This window comes from Gasterosteus aculeatus, chromosome 21, assembly GCF_964276395.1.
Source record: "Gasterosteus aculeatus chromosome 21, fGasAcu3.hap1.1, whole genome shotgun sequence".
Taxonomy (NCBI): Eukaryota; Metazoa; Chordata; class Actinopteri; order Perciformes; family Gasterosteidae; genus Gasterosteus; species Gasterosteus aculeatus.
In genome coordinates, this window is record NC_135708.1 from 18076051 (window position 1) to 18088313 (window position 12263).

Sequence of the window (12263 nt, forward strand, 5' to 3'; positions counted from 1 at the left end):
GTGGCTGTCGCGGTAAGTCATTTCTGTAGTGAAAATGGGATCTTCCGTGCCAATAAAGAACGGCAGCGACTGCTGATGGCGAAGGGGAATCCGGGCGGATGAGGCGTTTAGAACATCACTCCGGGCCGATGAAACACTGGCGCTGGCTCGCAGTCGTGAGCCGGGAACCTTCGTCGAGGCCTCACGCAATCCAGATTGCCAAATCCTCTCTTTTCTTCCTCCTGTTTGACAGGATACGTGATCGTCAGCCGAATTTGTCAAAATGAGATGATTCCGCATTAACTGCAGATCCGTCTTCTGAGGATTTCACGGCCTTTGGTGCATTTCAATCATGTTTCCCTCCATATGTTGATTTGCAAACAGAAAAAGTCCGTTGTTACGACCATGCCTATGACGGAAAGTCGAATTCCCCCTGAACGTTGCATAACAGCACGACTGGAGACGTTTCTGACTTTTTGACTTTGAAAGTGAGACCCTTCAGTATGAACTGTCTCCCTGGACACACGGGTTAATCCCCTCCCTTGTTCTGCATATCGCAGACCGAGCTCCCTGACTCCTGGAAACTGAGCCACTGTAGTCTGACTTCTGTACCGCTCTCCTCTCTTTCTCCTATTTCAACCGTCGCGGTTTGCTGGCAGTGCAAAAACCCGCCAGAATGTTGTTGTGTAAGCTGGAAAAAGACAGGGAAAAAAAAAATTATTTTTTAATGCTAACTACCGACGCCGTGACGGAACGGGTTAGCCGCTATCGCCGCTTAATGAGCCGTGCCGTGTGTTCTTAGGTGCAGGACTGGATCCAGCTGGCTGGGCCACGAACAGACGGAGGAGGGGGGGGGGGGGGGGGCTCTCTTCCTAGACGACACACTCAGCAGTCCTTCATTACCTTGAACCGGAGACCATAACCCGCCTGTCAAAGCTCTCCCTGCACCCTGTGTGGGGGCCGCCGAGGGGGATTCGTTTTCACCCCTCTGCGCTGTACACGGTGGGACTGATAGCAGGGGGTGAGATGCACGACATGCAGGGGTTTGCGGGGGCGTCCCGTCCGGCCTAATTACATCAGGCAAGAGTCATTGATCTCTAATTAGTGGAATTTATGTCTTGAGGCGGAGTAACGGCCCACGTTGGTCAAATTGTGCCTCGGATAATTACAGCAGAGCGAGATTCTGCTGTGAGGTGAGTTGTTCCTCACCTACATTTTCACATCTCATACTTCATAGAGGGGGAGGCTGTTTCCTTCAATAAAGGATTGACCGAAGACCCGACCGGGTGGGGGACTCTCTCACTGTGAGCCTCAGAGATAAGACAATCATTTCACTCCACACAGATTTCATATCCTCTCCTTCCAATAACTGTCCCACCCGGAGCGGCCGTCTACGCAGTCCGAGAATGCAACCTTAAAATGACTTTTTCTTTTTCTATTCCCTTTTGGGTGACTTTCCCCCTCCTCGAGAAAAGAGGCTTCACTTAACAACTGTTCCTCGCATCAAACATTTGGCTAGCTTCAAACAACAACAGTGTTTTATTTTGAAAAGAGACATCTTGACACCGACAGGCGGCGGGAGACGAGGGACATTCGTCGCTCTTCTCTTCCCCCCCCCCCCGCGCTTTCTATCTGCCGAGGGCGCCAGATGGTCAGACGCTCTGCTCGCGTGGTCGTGTTAGTTGGAGATCGGCATCCTCGGCCTGCTTGGAATAAAATGAAAGCGAGGAGATGCTTGGAAATGCTAAGATCCGCACAATGTGAGCCTGATACCTGATGTGAGGAACACAACAAAGGTGGTAAGGAGGTAAGAGGTGTCCCCTCTGCTGGTGGGACATGATTTGCTATTTTTTAACCAACTGTTAAATTGTCCTCGGCGTTCGTCCACAGGATTAAAAAAAAGACCAGAATGGTACGAGACAAAAGATTTTGTGCGCCTCGCAGCAAGGGACGGCACAGTGTGTCCACCGGCTCCCCGCCCGGTCGGACCCGCTTGGGGGCCCCCGGGCAATCAATGAGCCGTTGGACCCGGTTACACCCAGAGGCCCAAACCAAGCTGTTGAATCAAAATACACCAAAAGATGTGTGTGCACAAAGTCAGTGTCAGCTTAGTGCTATTTTGACGAATCCAAAAGTCTTCATGTAAATATAACTTCTCATCAAGGAAAGGTCACGTGTTATCTTGAAAGATTTCTCTTAAATGAACAGTCCACAACCTTTTCCTCAAATATCCTCATTTTCTAAAAATAGATGTCTTTTCACAGAATATATTAAGAAAAACCCTGTTGAATTGAAGTTTGAAGACCTGGGCAGTCGACGTGAGGAGTGAATCGCTTTGGCATTTGCGGATGTTGGCGCCCGTCCAAAATAAAGCACCGCGCCACCTTAAAAAACACCCGTGCGTTGTGACAGCGAAGAAATTAAGTGGAAAATGAATTCCAAGACAACTTGTCAATGGCTGTGGCTTCAATGCCAGAGTCATTTGCCAGGAGCGCTCGCAATATCCCTTTTTTGCCAACAGGGAGGAAATGACGGCCTAATATTAAGGCTCTGGTTCAACACTGCAACCCATTTATATTCTGCAGAGCTGCGGGAGATTTTACCCTACGTACAGGACTCCAGAGTCACTCTGAGCTTATTCCCAACAGCTGCCCTCCTGTCTCTCGGGGTTACGTCTTAAATCAGGGCCGCAATTTCACTTTAAAAATGTTATCAAACCGGAACATTCCGCTCTGTCACAGCAAAGTTGCCTTTAATAATTCATCGCCCCCCGACAACCCCCCCGCCCCCCCCCCCCCCCTGGTCTCTTGAATGGCTGCTGCAGAGATTAGCAACCGGACAGAAAAGGTGAGATGGCGTCACGCCGCCGCGTGTTTACTAACTGTCATTTGTGTCCTTTTCGCAAACAGCCTTTGACGGCTATTTGATTTGGCTGCAGGGCACAAACGACGGCATTAGTTTAATAACCGGCCGCGGCCACAGCGGCATCGACTATAATAAGAGTAATGTGCGGATGGTGTCCCTCTGGCTGGGCTGCCTCATTAAATGGCTGGAGAGGAGTGACTGGCTGCAGGGGCCATGAATTATTGATGAGAAAGCTTGATTAATTGAAAATATCCTCCATAGCCAGCAAGGGTGTTTGCGTAGGCGTGTGTGTGTGTGTGTGCGCTTGGAGTAAGTGGCTTCATAATCAGTCGATGCACAAAGCGCTGGGGTTTTTCTTCCTTGGCATTCTGCTCAGGCACAAATCCCAAACATTTACTGTACGATCACAAATAGGAATGACTTTCAATTATCTTATTCACGGAGAGCGCCGTCCGGGTGGGAGTTGAAACCTCAGGCCGTCTGCAGGGTGGCGGCTGACATCGACCAGCAGGAGATGTGGGGAGAGACTGAGAGCGTCTCTTGTGGCGTCCATGGCGTCCTGCGACGAGGGACAAAGTGACGAAAATAGCTGTCAGGACGTGAACTAGCTGAAGCAAAACTCGAAATACAAATGTTGGAAAAGGGTGGAAATAAAGAAGGATTAATCACAGCGCACAGGCGCGTCGTCACATCTCTCCGGATGTACTGCAGGTAACTTCTCGTAGCGTTCATGAGTCAGTATGAGTCATGAGTCAAAGTGCAGATATAAAGACACTCTTTCCACACTTGACATAAATAAACATCGCCACAAAGCCCCCCGAGAGCAGCACTCAGAGACTCTGCAAACGCACAAACTGGACCAGATGAATGAACAACACACTGTTCTTGAACAGTATCCCTGATGTGGCCCTTTAATGGGGGGGGTGATGCACTGATACCAGCAGCTGGATCAGAGATAATTCAATCCTGATGTTTCCTTCCTCATACAAGATCCCAGTCATCGCTGTTGTATGAGTGAGGCTTATCCATTGAACACTGGTCTTGGGCCAATACTCTGGATAAGCCCATTTCTTTGAAACAGGACTGAAAAAGTAGGTTCGGTTCATCCTCACGCGGTCCGACAACATCCTCTTTCAGCAGCACGCTGGCGTATCCGGCCCGGATTTGGGAAGAATAACGCTGCGTTTTTTCTCTCCGATTAGACTTTGTCAGCATTTTGTAGCCGAGACAAATGTGGACTTTGGCGGATCCGGGCCCGATTCGACACGGCGCTACAGTACCTCCATTCTTTTGTTTTCCTTCCCATCCTCTGTCAACACGCAGCATGAGTCCATTCTCCTCACTGAACCTCCATCAAGACCCATCTAAGCCGGCGTCAGGATCCCTCCTGAAGTCACGCCAACGGCAAATGACTCACACACTAACCCACGTTGATTTGAAATTCATAGAGGCAGAATATATGAGCCCGTCTCACTTTAAAAAAAAAAACGCTTACAGGACATGAACTCCTGTTTACCTGCTGCTCCGATGTGACATTTACCGACTCCTGCATACGTCGGGCTGACGAGTCGCACACTGTTTGCATTCATGTAGACGGTTGGAGCCTAAAGCATCAGCCAGAGCTCCTAAAGTGAACAAAAAACTCTTATGAGTTGCAAGGAGTATTTTAAGAGGCTTAAGATTTTCTTAAGAAGAAAACAGACGAAAAGATACAGTGGGAGAAACATTTGATGAAATGCTGCAGGCGAAAGATGGCGCAGGGGTGATGTTCTCGTTGGAGGCGGGCTTACGTCCTCCCCCTTCACAATACAGCCGGAGATGGAAGTGATCACAGTGATTTGTAGTTTGCATGTGTTGGCTTACTGACAGTGTGACCAGCGTCCTTTGCACTCGATGGGTATTCTGATAAGTTCCAAGGTTGTTGACATATTTCAGTCTTGATTATTGTCCACAGAAAATGTGTCCCATTTCCCTGGACTTGTGAAGCTCATTGTGTGTATCGTGTGTGAGTAAACTCGCTCGGGAACATGAAGTCTCAGAAGGGTGGATGTAATTCACTCTTGTTGTGTCCTTCTTCGACATCTTTTGCCATTGACTAATTTAAAAAAACAACCACCGCAACCTGTCAGCAATGCATGCAGCACGTGAGACATTTCCTGCCTCTGTTGTGTCCTTGTTTACTGTCCCTTTCTCGTCCACAGACCACAGACTGTAGATAACATCTCGTTCCTCAGGAAATCAATCAGATTCTCTTTAAAGATTGGCGGCCCGAGTGCTGGTTTGCTGTTTGCTCAAAGTGGGCTCATCACACGGGACTCCCGCCCTTCAACGGAAAACACACTGAGATAATTGACCAACCTTCCAGCATCAAGATAAAGACCCTCCGTGTGTATTCTCCCCTGGTCTCCTTATGCATTTGTCTCTCAAGAAAAGAGAGGAAATCATTTTCTATTTTCAGAAAAGCCGTGCTGATGTTTGAATGAGAACCAAGTAGATCCATCTTAAGGCTTTGTAACCTAAATTATTCTCACCTCTCTCTTGAGATGATATTCTTGATGATGATATTCTTCTTTTATCGAGGACCCGCGCTGACCGTGAATGTCTGGCCGACGTCACGCTCGGTTGTCTTTGGTCGCCATGCCAATTTATGAAAGACTTTCATCTGGGTTTTTGGCAAAGACGCTGGGTTAATATTTCATGGAGGATGAAGAATGAATGAAACGGGTCATTGGCTTTTTCAAGAAAGTTCTCATTACGAATCCCAGTAGTTTTCAAGCGATAACCAAGGAATGTGTTGAATATTATGAGCTGGTTTTACTGGACAAGGGTTTAAAAACAAGCTCATTGATGTATGTTCACAATGTTTTTGTGTTGTCTTGATGGAGCATGTAACAATAAAATAACTGAGTATTAGTGACAAAGAATTATTCTGAAGTTAACGAAAGAAAACTGAAAATGAAACGAGAAGTTTCCGCTCAATAATTGATTCCATGCCGTCTCCACTGGATGAGATGATCGTGCTAAATTTCAGAATTAAAAGCATGCTCATAAAAGTCGACGACTCAGCAGTGCGAACTATTGACTTTGGGTAAAACAAAGCAGCCGGACCACAAAGGCATTATTCAAACCTCTGCTTTAATCTCAGTTAAATATCAAAGTTTGCGGCCGAGGATTAAACAGCGACCGCTTTTGTTGGGTTCCTCTCTCTGCCGAACCCTCCGCTGTGAACTTCAGCCATCATTACCAGCCGATGGACAGTCAACAGTAGACAGTCTGAACTTCTCTCCGTCACCGTTGTGACAGCTGTCCACGGCCGCCCGACCTCGTTACCTGCTGTTGTGTGTGTGTGTGTTTGTTGTTTCCCTTCGGGAGGCATTCAGGTGGAGGTCTGACGCTTGCCCATCGACTTGTTGTTCTCTCCTCGAGTCGGGTTTATGGCTTATTCTTTTCATTTGGACGGTTGCCACTCATCAATGTCACACTGAAGATATAACGTTTGTGGTTGGTTGTGCAATTTCATTAACATGACGCACAACCTAACGCTGAATAAGGACGTTTTGTGCAAACTGAAAAGCAACGACCTGTCAATCACTTTATTGTCTATTTGCCTCCAGACCATCACCTACTGAATCCCCAACAAGACTCATAAAACTGCAAACTGCCAAAAGTCAAGTGAGAACCTGCACGTGTGACACGGAGCCCTTGAGCTGCAGGGATTCAAGCTCACCCCAAGCTGCAAACTGGTGCCGACACGCCGCCGCTAACTCACGGACTAGATCCGGGCGGCGCAACAGGCTGGTCGGTCCCTGAACCTGCAGAACTGGCACAGAAGCGTGGGAACAAACAGAGGTCTTCTCCCACAGCCAATGGGAGGGCCGCGCTGCGAGCGCACGGATGGAAGTTGGAGGTTCTTCTCGGGGGTGTTTGAAGAGATTCAGTCAGGACACGGTGTTCATCCGAAAGGGGGGCTCTTTTTTTTTTTTTCTTCTCCTTTTTTCTGCGCAGCCAAAAAATGAGATCAAAGCAGCTCATCTCATCCGTGAGTGGTTTTGATGCTGCCGCTGCCGTTGTTGCGCTCCAGTTTTTGGGGCCCTACAGAGATAAGGAATTGGCAGGCGGAAATGGAGATGATCGTGCCTTCCAAGCATGACAGCATCTCCTCTTCTTCCTCCTTAAAGTCATCAGAAGCTCACAAATGTGATAACTGCTCATGAGTGAAGACAGATTGACTTGTTCCGTTCCACGCAGAGCATCAAACGTCATGTTATTTTCATTCGTTTGAATTTTCCTTTCTCCTCTTTTTCTGCTGCATCAACACAGATGCCCCCCTCCCCCCCCGAGGAAATAAACCTGAGGAACCTCAAAATAAAACCGACAGTTAGTGGCAACAATGCACTGATAAAATGTGAGCAAAGTTCCACTTAAAGACAGCGGGGACGGTCGGGAGCTCATTTTTGCTTGGCAGGCGTTCTTTTCTTGTTGAAAATATTTTGATTGCAGTCAATAATTTGCAGAGCCACGATGGGTTTTGGTGAAGAATTCATGGCATGTGCGCCTTTTAATTCAATTAATTTGAACCTATTGACAAACAACTCTTACTGCAGTGTGCCTGCAAACGTTGGGTTGAATAAAAGAAAGAATTTCTTTGATCACTCGGATCAACAAAACACGAGGCCAGCGACTATAATTGACACAAAATAGCGGCCGTGTCTTTGCATAAAAACGACTGTTCGCTCCTCTTTCACAGGAGGGTTTTCACTCCCACTGCTTCGCCACGACAGGCAGCTGCACGCCTGCTGAATTCAGAAGAGGATCCTAACTGAGTCAATATAACATCCAGAGGGGCTTTCTGAGACGCCCCATGAAGGCCTTCCCCTCTAGAACCGATAGGTGCCGTTAAACCCGTCCCGCTGATGTAATTATGTCCCTCAAATGAAACAATCTACATTCCGGCCAGGAGATCCGTAATTATCGCTGGACCCGGCTCCTATAACATTTTAATCAGGCTGTTATATTGAGCTGCTCGAGGTGTAATTAAAAAAAAAAGAGCTGGAATTAAGCGCACGTGCGAGAAGGAGGATCAGAAAAATGAGCGCGTCGCATTCCTGGTCGTCTGCGATGTGGATGTATTTTTTCGGAGCAAAATAATAGGGTCACAAATGTAGCACGAGTAGAAAACACGCCAATCACGCGTTGGCGAATTCGGAATTCCGTGGTCATCGCGTGGGCGTAAACGGGTGGACTCTGAGGGGCATTTCAGCAGAGATTTCATGTGTTTTTCACTTTTGATTATGTTGCGACCTTTCAACCTCAAAGCAACAAATCAACAACAGGAGCAAAGGCCCGTGGGAGCAGAGAGCGTGCTGTTTGCCACGGCGCCGCCCACCGGGATTCGCCCCCCCCCGCGGCCCCTGGCACTTGGCGGGAAGCTTGTCGCCGTGAGACCTTCTCCAGGCGACCGCCTTACTTACCTCTTACCTCTACCTTCTGATTTCCCCCGTGAGGGGGGGGTGGGGATTCCGCCCTTTATTTTTTACACTCTGCGGTTCGGCTGCGTTGCAACGGGAACAGGAGGAGGAGCGGAGGAGGCCGCGTAATGGAAGCGCTCGGCGGCTTATCGCGCGGAGGTGGAGGTCAATGTCAAAAGCGAGATCCCGTGACAGACGACATTAAATATTTAGCAGTGTTGATGGTGCAACCGGAGAGTGTTCCTGTGCTATCGGCGAAGCTAAAGAGGCCTTGTGGACAAGAGCTGTTAATTTTCTCCTCTCACTCGCAGCCTGGAAACCGAAACCCTGCGTACGTTCAATCGTCCATAAATACTCGCGGAAGTTTTGTTTTCCCAACCTTTTGTTGCTTCTCCTTTCGCCGTCGCAGCAGAAATTGAGTCGTTGACGTACGCGACCAGATGGCGTTTAATCATCTGTCGGCGTCACGTGCCTGCAATTCATTTTGCAAATCAACCTCAACGTGTGTCGAGGTTTTACAGCCACTTTCAATCCAATTCAGCCAGCTGTATTCCTTCTTATATGAATTTGATCGTCCGTACAAAATATGCATTCTGATGTGTTAGCGTACATTGAGCCACTGATCTGGTGTGATTCTCCCCAGCATCCCGGGGTGTGTGATGCGCACAAATCAACAGTTTACAGCAGCAGCTTCTGACAGCAGAATCAATGTGTTGTGCTTTAGCGACACATTAAAATAGATTGACTGAGTCAACACAATTAAATACGCGGTTACAAATCAATGTGAGTTGAAGACAGACTGATGTCCGACAGGAAACAGCAAAAAGTGACCGTGTGCGTCTGTTTGTTCGCCCAACTGCCATTATGTGTAAAGTAGAGGAATATTGGGCGCTGTACTAATTAATTTGAAGCTTAATTCATCATTTGACACAAACACACGGACACAGTGACGCGGCCGTCACTCCTAAAAGTAAAGATTTATTGAGAAAACTTCCCAATGTGTCATCGTCCAACAAGCACATTCTGCTTCTGCCCGTATTTGTTGGCGTTCCGCATTTCTAAAGCAACAATGTCCGTGTGACGGCTTCTCTGGTGGAACCATGAATTACCGTCATAAAACCTCCAAAGCTTTGACTCATAAAACCCTGAAACTCTCATTTTACTGGCAATTGAAGATCCACCTCCAGTAACATGATAATGAAGATATTTCTGTAATTATATTCGTCTGACGCTGATGAAATACGGTTTATTCATGAAGCTTTGTCAAAGTATCTTCAGCCTCCTTGATCAATAATAAAACAGACAATCTTCAAGAGCGAAAGAAAGAAATGAGTCAACGTCTGATTTAGCAGGACGGAGCTTTTTAATGGAGTCTCGGGGAACGGGAGATAAGCTGGGGGGGAGGTAATGGAGAAGTCCCCCCTCGGGAGGAGCCGGCCTGGAAGCACAACCACCTCCGCCGATTGGATTGATATCGGCCCGGCTGCTTGTGCAGGTCCTCCTCTCTGCCAGGAGCCCTCGTTGCCTCTCTGACATCCTCCAAAAAGGGCGAAAGTTATCAAACCACTACAACGGCGAGGCCACAAGGAAAAACAAAGTCTGCTTCAACGCTTGAAAAACATCAATGACACACACACACACACAAAAAAAAGAGCAAAAACCCTTTCAAGAGACGTCTCTGAAGGGGACGGCAACAAAGAACCAGCGACAAGGAGCATTTCTCCCCTTTTCATCTTCCTCTGACGGCAGCGCGTGGGTTGTTTTTGCTGTTTGTGTTTAACCGGGTCTGTGCTTTGACACCGGCTCAACGCTTTGCACCTGCAACCTCACCAAAGAACGCCGCTTGAAAAGGAAGACGAGCGTCCGCCCGCGCCTTCGCCCTCGAAAAAGCACGTGGCCGCGCTATCCTCCCGCCACGTCGGACGGGGCCTTCAATCGGCCCCCGATCAGGCTGGATTTCGTGCAACCAGCTCGCCGCGTGATGGGATTTCCGCCTGTTATCCATGTTGGGCAGATGTTGTCTGTTTTGTCAGGCGGCGTCGCCACGGCGAATTGTTTCCTGGAGCGATGATTGATTGCGTTGTCGGCTGTCGATAGCGAGCACGCGAGCAGCTTAGCTCACACGAAGAAAAAAAAAGATGTTTCCATGAAGCACCTAGTAACAGTTTGGTGGAGCGCCCATCTGTCGCAGGTAAACAAATCAATCCACCACTTCGGCTGTGGGGATCTTCTGGGGTCATCTTCTGGCCGGCTGCAGTAACTGCAGCTCCACCGCTTCATTTCTTCTTAACATAATAATGTAATACTCGACGAGGATCCCGAGCACATTCGTCTTGATGATGGAGCTTCATGCAGTGAACCTAAAAATAAAGATTTCCCGGAGCAGACGTCCGGAGACAAGAACCTGTTCCCATCCCTTTCCCACGGGAGGCTCTTGCACAACGTGCTGCTAAGCACCTCTTTCACTCACGGTAATTCGTGTTTACACATGTTTCCCCAACGGTTCAACCGGGCGACTATTGAGATTGATGACGATAGAGGCTCAGCACACGCTTACATACAGGGAGGAGCCCAACTTCCCCTTTCATTGCTTTCTCTAAACCCCGCCTGTGAAGATGATGAGATGCTGCCTGTCACAGCTGTGGTGCTCCTCTTGCTTTGGGCGGGAAGGATTTGGGAGTCGCGCGGATCACCATCCATCTTCATCCCTGTCAATTACGCCGTTAGCGGGCCGCACATCTTCATTTCCAATGTGGCCGCCGTCTCAAAGTACTTCCCAAAGTCACCCGTAATGCAATTACAGCGTGGCGTTGGCTGCGATACAGCCCATTAGAAAAGGCTTAATCAATGTGAGGTCTTCATTAGAGCAATTTATGAATATTCATCGTGACACTCAAGCCGATACTTTATTGGAAGTTGAATCAGACCGTCTCCCCCCCCCATGGCGCCATAACATAACCTGACGTTACTTCTAATGGCAGCTCTTTAAGTGGAAGGCCAATACTGTGTGTTAGTGAGGTAATATAAAGCTTCACTTTACACGCTATTTAGTCCACAGAAGCTGCTGCACAGTCAAACACAAAAGGGCATTTTTAGTATTAGAGAGGTGTATGTAGAGCTTTTGATGGAGCCACTTAGGAGTCGCCGCACTTATTCTTGCCGGCAGTGTGCATAAATAGCTAATTGCTCCGTAACCCTCAAATTGGTTCCCTCAATAGAGAATAACAAACAGCCAATAACTCATCTGGGGCCAAGTATCCATTACAAGCGCTTCCGCCTTTATCTCCAAGGAGACCACACACACACACACACACACACACGCACACTAAACGCTGTCTCTATTTCAGGAGCCACATCTCATTTTCCCCGGCAGCCCAACCCACTGATGTATCACAATGAGGCAGGTGGCACCTTCATGAATGGTGAATTACAAGGTGTGGCAGTTTGCTGCACAATGCATGTGACCCGGCAGCGTTTGAAGAGCTCTGTAATTATGGAGCTCATAATGCTCTTATCACATCACGGGCCGGCACGTCCCTCGAGCTCCTGTGACTCAATGCAATCCCCCAAGTCAACATTTCTTTAATCTGTGTTTCTGAAAGAGATCATTTGTGTTCACAAGATTCTTCATTCTTCAACACACCGACTTCCAATCCAGGAGAGTTACAATGTCAGTTATTTTAGCTGCAAGGTCTCATTCCTCCCGTCCTTGTCGTTATAACAGACATGTCTTATTTAATCTCAACCACTGATTGGCACCTGGGCTTTTGGAAATGGTCAGTAAAGGCTGAACCTTCTGTTTTGGACTAAATGAACCAGCCGTATAATGTGTTACGGTGCCCACGAATTCATCCCCCCGTTTCCAGTGTTTATGCTCAATCCGCTGCAGACCGGGGTTTCCTGGGATGTAGTGCAGAACATATATATTTATGAGGTATTTCAAAACAATTA